Genomic DNA, 9500 nt, shown 5'->3' with positions numbered 1-9500 from the left:
GTGACTTCTGTTACTTTAGGAGAATTTTGCTCTGAACTACACAGCAGTTCCCTCCTTGTCACTGGAGATGTCATAGAGAGGCTACAAGTCCTGAGTCAGTGATGCTCCAGGGAGTTCCTTCCATGCGGTTGGAGGTGGCAAGACTCAAGTCTCTCATTGGTTTCAAGAATTGTTTATGCCTTTGTTCTTCCCCACCTAGGCCACTCTTCCACCTGCTCATGGACTCTTCGGGAAATTTCACAGATTCGTTCACACCATAAAAGATGGGGCAGGAAAGATTCACTCAGTAATTCAGAGGCATTCACATTTTTTACTTTGTTATAGTTTAATTTTTAGCAGATGGGCTTAGAAATTCATCTATGAGAAGGCCCTATGAAAGAGTTTATTTGGAATGTTATAGGGACATACATTTCTCTTATATGTTGATAAATGTTTGGCATAACCCATATGTAAGCCAAGTATGAACAAAAGCTTTGATCAGACCTATTTCTTCCTCTTCGGTCACTCTTCCAAGAACTCCAATTTCATTATGTTGCTTTAGTAGAATTTAAAGAGCAGGCTAATACTGTGTAATTAATAGCATTTAGTTTTGTATCATCTCAGGATATTAATTACAAACAACAAAACCTCACTCTGACTGATTAAACAGAAAAGGGGTTTATTAAAATATTATTGGGTAGATTATAGAACTCTTGGAAAAGCCACAGAACCAGGTTTGAGGCTAAGCATATAGGAGAAATGTCCAAAAACCACGCCACAAAACTAGCTTGGTGAGGAAGTTCTACTGCCACGGCGACTGCTCCACCATTGCTACATCATGCCAGGAACACGTCCTTGTATCCTCAGCCAGCAACAAAAGGGAGCCACCACCCCTGCCAGCAAAATGTCTTCTGCAAGGAGACCCTCTTCCAATTGTTCCTTTTCAGAGCATAGCTCTGTCTGGTAGAGCCTCCGTCACAGGGCGCACCCTGACTGCAAAACAGACTGTGAGATTTACTTTCTGGGTTCTACCTTGGGGAGAAGGAATACAAGTATATAAAATAGTCCATACATAGTGACAGTGTGCAAAGAGTACTGGAAAGCAAGGGAAAAGATTACATATATTTACCACAAGCCCAAATTATCACTGGTTTTAGATTCAGGCAAGTTAAGATAACACCTGCAGTGTCAGCCACATATTTGAAGCATCTGTCAGGGCATCCAGTTTTGCTAGCTGAAAATGACCTGGATGGATGCTGGACTTTAAAAAAAAAAAGAAAGAAAGAAAGAAACAAAAGAAAAGAAAGAAGAAACACTTAATACCTCAGGCAGCAGGCTGTACCCTAGAGTAAGGTAGACCTAACTGTATTTATTAATTGTGCTGTAATGTTGACTGCTAAGATGTTATTATGGGTCCCAGACCCAGGGAATTGTTAGAATGATCAGAGCTAATACTGTGAGCTTAACAATTCCACCTGATATCTCCTCTGTATCTTCCATTTACTTTTCTCCATTTCACTCTTGCTACCTTCATCCAGGTACCATTATCTCTCACTTGGACTAACCATAAGAACCTCTTAACTGGTCTTCAACTCCCAATCCCCTGTAAGCTAAACGCCACACTGCCAAAATGATCTTTCAAAAATACAAAGGCAATTGTGTTATCCTGCCTGCTGTCCTTCCTTCAATGGCTTCCTGTTACACTTAGAAAAAATAGTTGAACTCCTTAACATTGACCAGTAAGGTTCTAATTATTTGGCTGTTCCCATAAGTCCAGTCCATGCAATGCTCCTCTCCCTGGGCTTGGCTTAACAGGCCCTGGTCTCTCTATTCCCGATATGTGTCAGGTTCCTTCTTCCCTCCCAGCCTTCACAGATGCTGCTCTCTCAGCCAGGAACTCTCCCTGACAGACTTTCATGTTCTGTACAAGGTTCAGGCTAACTTTCATGGATTCTTTCAGATGAGGTTAGTTCCCTCTGTTTCATGCTTTTATAAATCTGAACAACTTCATGACACATGTAACCATTATATTTAAGTAATTATCAAGGTAACCATTTGTTTTGTTTTTTTTGTTTTTTTTTTGAGACAGAGTCTCGCTCTGTCGCCCAGGCTGGAGTGCAGTGGCGCAATCTTGGCTCACTGCAAGCTCCGCCTCCCGGGTTCACGCCATTCTCCTGCCTCAGCCTCTCCGAATAGCTGGGACTACAGGCGCCCGCCACGACGCCCAGCTAATTTTTTTGTATTTTTAGTAGAGACGGGGTTTCACCGTGGTCTCGATCTCCTGACCTCGTGATCCGCCCGCCTCGGCCTCCCAAAGTGCTGGGATTACAAGCGTGAGCCACCACGCCCGGCCTGTTTTGTTTAATGTCTGTTATTCTTGCTGAATTTAGATTCCATGTGTCATTCACCACCGCTATATGCCCAGCACCTCACAGTTCCTAAGACATATGAGGCCTCAATAAATATTTCTTGGCCAGGTGTGGTGGCTCACACCTATAATCCCAACACTTTGGGAGGCCAAGGTGGGTGGATCACCTGAGGGTGGTGAAACCCCGTCTCTACTAAAAATACAAAAATTAGCCAGATGTTGTGGTGCATGCCTGTAATCCCAGCTACCCAGGAGGCTGAGGCTGGAGAATTGCTGGAATCCAGGAGGCAGAGGCCGCAGTGAGCCGAGATCGCACCACTGCACTCCAGCCTGGGTGACAGAGCAAGACTCCATCTCAAAAAAAAAAAAAAAATTGTTGAATGGTTTTTACAGTCTGGTTCATTTCTCTTTCCTCCTAGAAATAAAGCCCTTGCCATGCAAGCAAGGGGAGGTGAGATCTGATACTGCCAGAGAAGAAATAGGGCACTGTCAACTCGCTAACTGGGTCCTAGTATTGGCTATGTAACCCTAGACAAGTTATTTTACATTTCTAGACCCTCAGTTCAGCAGTTGGAACACACAGACTTTGGATTTCCTTCTTCCTGGAACTTCCTTTATGCACTCGTGTTTGTTACTCACACATGTATTTATCCATTGTCCATGTCTGCTTGTCAGTTTTAGTTACCTCCTACCCCCACCTGTCCAAGGTGCTCTTGTCCTCAGAAGATCCCAGTGGCATGAAGAAGACTGACTTGGAATATTTTATCCTAGATAAAACTGGTCTGGAACACATAAAAAGTCTTTCCCCAACAATTTTGATTCACCTCAATTCCTGAAAACCAACTTCTGACTTTCAAAGAAAATTCCACTTTGGCAGCTGTACAGGTACTAACAACAGTTTTCCCTCACCTGGAAGAACAGCCTTGGAGGAGAAAACACACCACCTCTGTATGGGTGTGACAAGGACTACTTTTTCTAGCACTCCTGGGGCTCACAGAGAAGGCATTTATCGAGGGGCGAGATGAAAGCAGACTCAGATTTCGTATAGCCAGTTCTTGCAGTCCATGTCAGTAAAAGTGAAAAAGTACAGCAATAATGCATTGTCTCATTAAGGCTAATGTGGGTAAGATAATTCAAGTATGTAGATTTCTGATAGTGTAATTTTATCTCAACAAAGAACTTAGAACAATGAGAAAAGTGAATAGAAACCATAATTCTATCATAAAAGCCCCTGGAACAGCTGAGCGCAAGGGGAATCTAGAATATTTCCAGTGCCCCCTTGCAGTTAGTTAATCCCCTCCCAAAGGCACTGTTCAGATTCCTCACCATAGGTTAGTTTTCCTTATTCTGCATTTCCCTGACTAATAATGTTGTGAAGCACGTTTTAATATGATTTATATAAATAGAATCATACAGAACATACTCTGCTGTATTTGGCTTATTTGCTAAACATAGTGTCTTGATACACATCAAATTCCTGCTTTTTTAATAGTTTATTTAGTTTTTTTAATGCTAGGTAGTATTTCATTGTATGAATTTTCCATAATTTGTTTATTGATTTACCTGCAGATGGACATTTAGGTTATCACAATTTGGGGCTATTTGAACAAAGTTGTTATGAATATTTATGTACAAGTCTTTTGTGGACATGTTATTTCTCTTAAATGAATATTTAGGGATGGAGCTTCTTGGTCATAGCATAGTTGTATGTTTAACTTTATAAGAAACTGCCAAATTGTTTTCTACATTGATTGTGCCACCTTGCATTCATACTAGCACTGTATGAGAGTGCCAGCGGCTCCACCTCCTTGCCACACTTGCTTTGTCATTAATTTTAATATTAGCCATTTTCATGGGTCGGAAATAATATCTCATGGGGCTTTTTAACTGCATTTTCCTGACTGATAATATGGTTAAGGATTCCATATGCATTTTGGTCATTTATACATTTTCACTTGAACATAAATGTGGGTCTATTTCTGAGTTCTTTGTGCTTTGCATTTATCTATATGTGTATTCATACACCAAAACCACACATTCTTGATTGATGAACATTTATAGTAAGTATTGAAATCAGATAGTGTGAGACCTACAATTTTGTTCTTTTCCAAGATTGTTTAAACTTTTCTAGATTCTTTGAATTTCCATATAAATTTTAAATTTGGTCCATTAATTTCTCCAAAAAAAAAAACCCAGCTGAGATTTTTGTTAGGATTGCAAGGAATAAATAGATCAATTTAAGAGGACTGATACTTTTAAAACAGTGTGTTATCCAATATGTGAACATATACCTCTTCATTTATTTGGGTCCCGTCTAGTTTTTCTCCAGATTGTTTTATAATTTTCAGTGTATCAGTCTTACAAATTTTTGTTAAATATATTACTAACATTTTATCTTTTTATGCTGTCATAAAGTTATTTCTAAATTTTATTTCCAATTGTGTGGTGATGGTATATAGAAATATAATTGATTTCTATATATTGCCCTTGTATTCTGTGGCCTTGATAAAGTTACATATTAGTTCTGATATATATATATATAAGTTTCCTGGGAATTTCTACATGGGCAATTATGCTATTTGTGAGTAAAGACATTTGTGCTGCTTCTTTCCAATCCATGCTTGTACTTATTTTTCTTACCTTATTGCACTGGCTGGAACTTCCAGGAAATGTTAGAATAGAAGTAGTAAGTTGGGATATACTTGCCTTGTTTCTGATACTAGGGGAAAAATATTTCACAATTGATATAATGTTAGCCATAGGCTTTTCATAGATGACCTTCCTCACATAGAGAAAATTCCTTTCTATTCCTAGTTTGCAGAGAGTTTTATCCTCAATGGATGTTGAATTTTGTCAAGTGCTTTCTCTACATCTATTGAGACGATATAATTTCTCCTTTATTCAGTTAATTTGATGAACTACATTGATAATATTAAGTAAACCTTGCATTCTGTGACAAATCCTCTTAATATATTGCTAGACTCAATTTAATGATATTTTCTTAAGGATTTTTGCTTCTATTCTCCTGAGGAATACTGATCTGTAACTTTCTTTTCATTTAATGTCCTTGTTAAGTTTCAATATGAGGGCTATATTAACCTCAAAAAAGACTTCGTGAATATTCCCTCTTTCTCTGTTTTCTGAAAGAAATTATGTATGATTGAATTTTTTATTTCTTAAGTGTGTGGTATAATTCACCAGTTAATCCTTTTGGACCTGGGGCATTCTATATGGGAAGGTTTTAAACTATGGGTTTTATTTCTGTGATAATTTTAGAGATTGTCTCAGTCAGGGTACAATGAGAGGAACAGAACCAGTTGGAAATGTACTTCAGAGATTTCCCACAAGGACTCAATTTATGTGATTGCAAAGGCAGCTAGGCAAGTCTAAAATCCAGAGGTCAAGACATCAAGAGGGTAAGGTGGAACTCTGTCATGGGCTGAAGCTGTAATCCACACATAGAATTTCTTCAGGGAAGCTTTAGCTCAGCTTTTAAAGCCTTTCAACTGATTGAATCAGACCAGCTTATATAAACTAGGATTTTCTCCCTTACTTAAAGTCAATTCATAATGGACTTTAATCACATCTACCTTCACAACAACACCTAGATTAGTATTTGATTGAGTAACTAGGGATTGTCATGCAGCCAAGCTGACACATCAAAAGACCCTCACAGGGCTGTCAAATTTTTATTTCTTTATATTTTCTTTTTATATATTTCTTTTTATTTTCAAGGAATTTGTGCTTTTCATCTAAGTTGTAGAATTCAATATGAAGTTGTTTATAATATCCACTCATTTTAACTATAAAAATGTCACACCTATCATTTGTGAAATGGTTGCTATTCATTTTTAAATATACAATATCATCGTGTGTGAAGGTACTCAAGCCACAAACTAAATAAGGATAATAATTTTTAAAGTAATGATAGTAGTCATAATAATAATTTTTAAGACCTAGGATTCATCTCTTATTCGTCTTTTCCTCACCTCCCACATACTACTTCCTAGATCCCAAGTTCTGCCTTAAGCTTGTTATCACTTCTCATCTTCTCATTATCTTCAATGTTCTTACTCTGCTTAGAGCCACCATCATCCTCACCTGAACCACTGCAGAAGTTTCCTACCTTGTGTCCTGATTTCTATCTTGTCTCCTTATTCCTATTTTGTGCCACAGCATTCCCGTATCAGAACAACCACAGCAACCATATAAAATATAGAGAAGATTATGTCCTCCCTAATTGAAATGAACAAATATCTTGCCATCGTAGCTAGAGAAAAATCTGAAGTCCTTACTGTCCTACAAAGCACTTCATGCTGTGGCACTGACTCTTATGCTGACTTCATCATACCTTTCTTTCCTTGTTCACTAAGTTGCAGGAATATTGGCATTCTGGTGGCTTCCTTGCCTTTAAAGTAACCTTTTAACTGACTAAAATTGAAGTATAAACTCATAAAAGCTCACCAACTACAGGTGTACATCTCAATAAAGCTTCATAAGCTAAACAACCATGCAACCAATGCACAGATGAAGAAATAACATGTTACCAGCATCTCAGAAGCAGTCCACCTGGGAAGCAGGTCCTCAGAAGCAGTCTCAGTCACTACCAGCCCCCAAACATAACCTTTTTCCTGGCATCTAACACCATACATTTGTTCTTCATCTTCTGAACTGTACATAAAGGGAATCATACAATATGAACTCTTTGGTGCCTGGGTTTTTTTCCTCAAAATTGTGTTTGTGATATTGATTCATTTTCTGGTTTGTAGTTATAGGTTGTTCATTCTCATTGCTGTATAGTATTTCTCTATGAGAATATACCACCATTTATGCATCCATTTTATTGCTAAAAGGCATTTTAGTAGTTTCCAATTTTGAATTTTTAAAAATAGTGCTAATGTGAATATTCACATACTTGTCCTTTTGTGACTATATGTACACACTTCTGTTAGGTACATACCTAGGAATATAATGACTGGGTCAGAGGATAGGGATATGCTCAGCTCTAGTGAATACTGCTACCATTTCCAAATTCTTTCTATCATCTGTTATTCCTATCAGCAGTGCATGAAAGTTTCAGTTGCTCCACACTCTGACCAAACTTGGTATTGTCTATCTTTTTTCGTGTGGCTATGTGGAGATAACACATTGTGATTTGAATTTGCACTTCTCTTATGAATAATGAGATTAAACTCTTTATCATATGTTTGGAAATATGGAAATGCCCTTTCATGAACTGCCTGTTCAAGTTGTTTGGACATTTTTCCATTTGCTCATTTCTTGTTTTTATGTTGATCTGTGAGTAGGAATACATGTGTATATATGTTCTGGGAACAAGCCCTTTGTTAAATATAGGTATTACATACAGCTTCTCCATCTCTGTGGCTTGACATTTTGCAATCTTGGTGGTGTTTTTGACAATCAGAAATTTTTAACTTTAATGAAAACCAATTTGTCATTTTTCCACCTTATTGGTATGCTTTTTATTACCTGATTAAGGAATCTTTCCTACTGACAAGAATGCCTTCCTGAAGACATTCTCCCAGAGTTTAGAATTTTGTTTGTTTTTGGTTGTGTAATATATTCTTATTTTCTATAGGTATATAATATACATATTTATAGGGTACATGTGACATTTTGTTACACACACAGAATGTATAATGATCAAGTCACAGTATTTAGAATATCCATCACTGTGAGCATTTATCGTTTATCTGTCCTGAAGACATTTCAGTTCCTCACTTCCAGATATTTTGAAAGATACAACACATTCTCATTAACTATAGTCAGCTCACTCTACTATCAATCATTAGAACTTATTTATTCTATTTAACTATATGTTTGTACCCATTAACCAACCTCTCTTTATCCCCCACAACCCTGTGCACATACATGCCTTTCCCAGCCTCTGGTAACTATCATTCTATTCTCTACCTTCATGAAATCACCATTTTTAGCTCCCACATATGATGGAACATGTGATCATTGTCTTTCTGTGTCTGGCATATTCTATTTAACATAATGACCTCCATCCAGTTTCATCCATTTTGCTGCAAATAATATGATTTCCTTATTTTTATGGCTGAGTAGTATTCCATTATTTATATATATAATTATATATATATAATATTTTCTTTGTGCATTCATCTGTTGATGGACTCTTAGATTGATTCCATATCTTTGCTATTGTGATAGTGCTGCAGTAAACATTAGGATGTGTATATCCTTTTGATATACTGATTTTCTTTCCTTCAAATAAATACTTAGTAATGGGATTGCCAGATCACATGGTAGTTCTATTTTTAGTTATTTGAGAAATCTCCATACTGTTACCCATAATGGCTGTATTAATTTGAATACCCACCAATGGTGTATGAGAATTCTCTGCATCCTCTCAAGCATCTGTTATTTTTCATCTTTTTGATCATAGCCATTCTTGCTGGAGTGAGATGATATCTCACTACGGTTTTAGTTTGCATTGCCCTGAGGATTAGTGATATTGAGCAATTTTTCATATACTTGTTGGCCATTTGTATATCTTCTTTTTAGAAATGTCTGTTTAGATCCTTTGCCCACTTTTTAACAGGATTGTTTGGTTTTTTGCTGTTGTTTGAGTTCCTGTATACCCTGGATATTAGTCTCTTGCTGGATAAATGTTTTGCAAATGTTTTCTCCCATTCAACAAATTATCTCCTAACTTTGTTGATAACTTCCTTTGCTGTGCAGAAGCTTTTTAGTTTAATGTAATGCTATTTGCCTATTTGACTGTGCTTTTGAGTCCTTAACCATAAAATCCTCACCTAGATCAATGTTCTGGAGTATTTCCTGTTTTCTTCTAGCAGTTATATAGTTTTGGGTCTTGCATTTAATGTCTTTAATCCATTTTGAGTTGACTTTTGTATACGGTGAGAGATAGGGGTCTAGTTTCATTCTTCTGCATATGGATATCCTGTTTTCCCTGGATTATTTATTGAAGAGGGTGTCCTTTCCTCAGTGTATGTTCTTGGCATCTTCATCAAAAGTCAATTAGCCCTAAATATGTGAGTTTATTTGGGGGTTCTTTATTTTATTCCATTGGTTTATGTGTCTGTTTTAATCCTATATCATGCTGTTTTGGTTACTATAGCTTTGTAATATGTTTTGAAGTCAGGTA

The sequence above is a fragment of the Hylobates moloch genome, unplaced genomic scaffold (genome assembly GCF_009828535.3).
Source record: "Hylobates moloch isolate HMO894 unplaced genomic scaffold, HMol_V3 SCAFFOLD_5, whole genome shotgun sequence".
Classification (NCBI taxonomy): Eukaryota; Metazoa; Chordata; class Mammalia; order Primates; family Hylobatidae; genus Hylobates; species Hylobates moloch.
Note: the sequence above shows the minus strand (reverse complement) of the source record.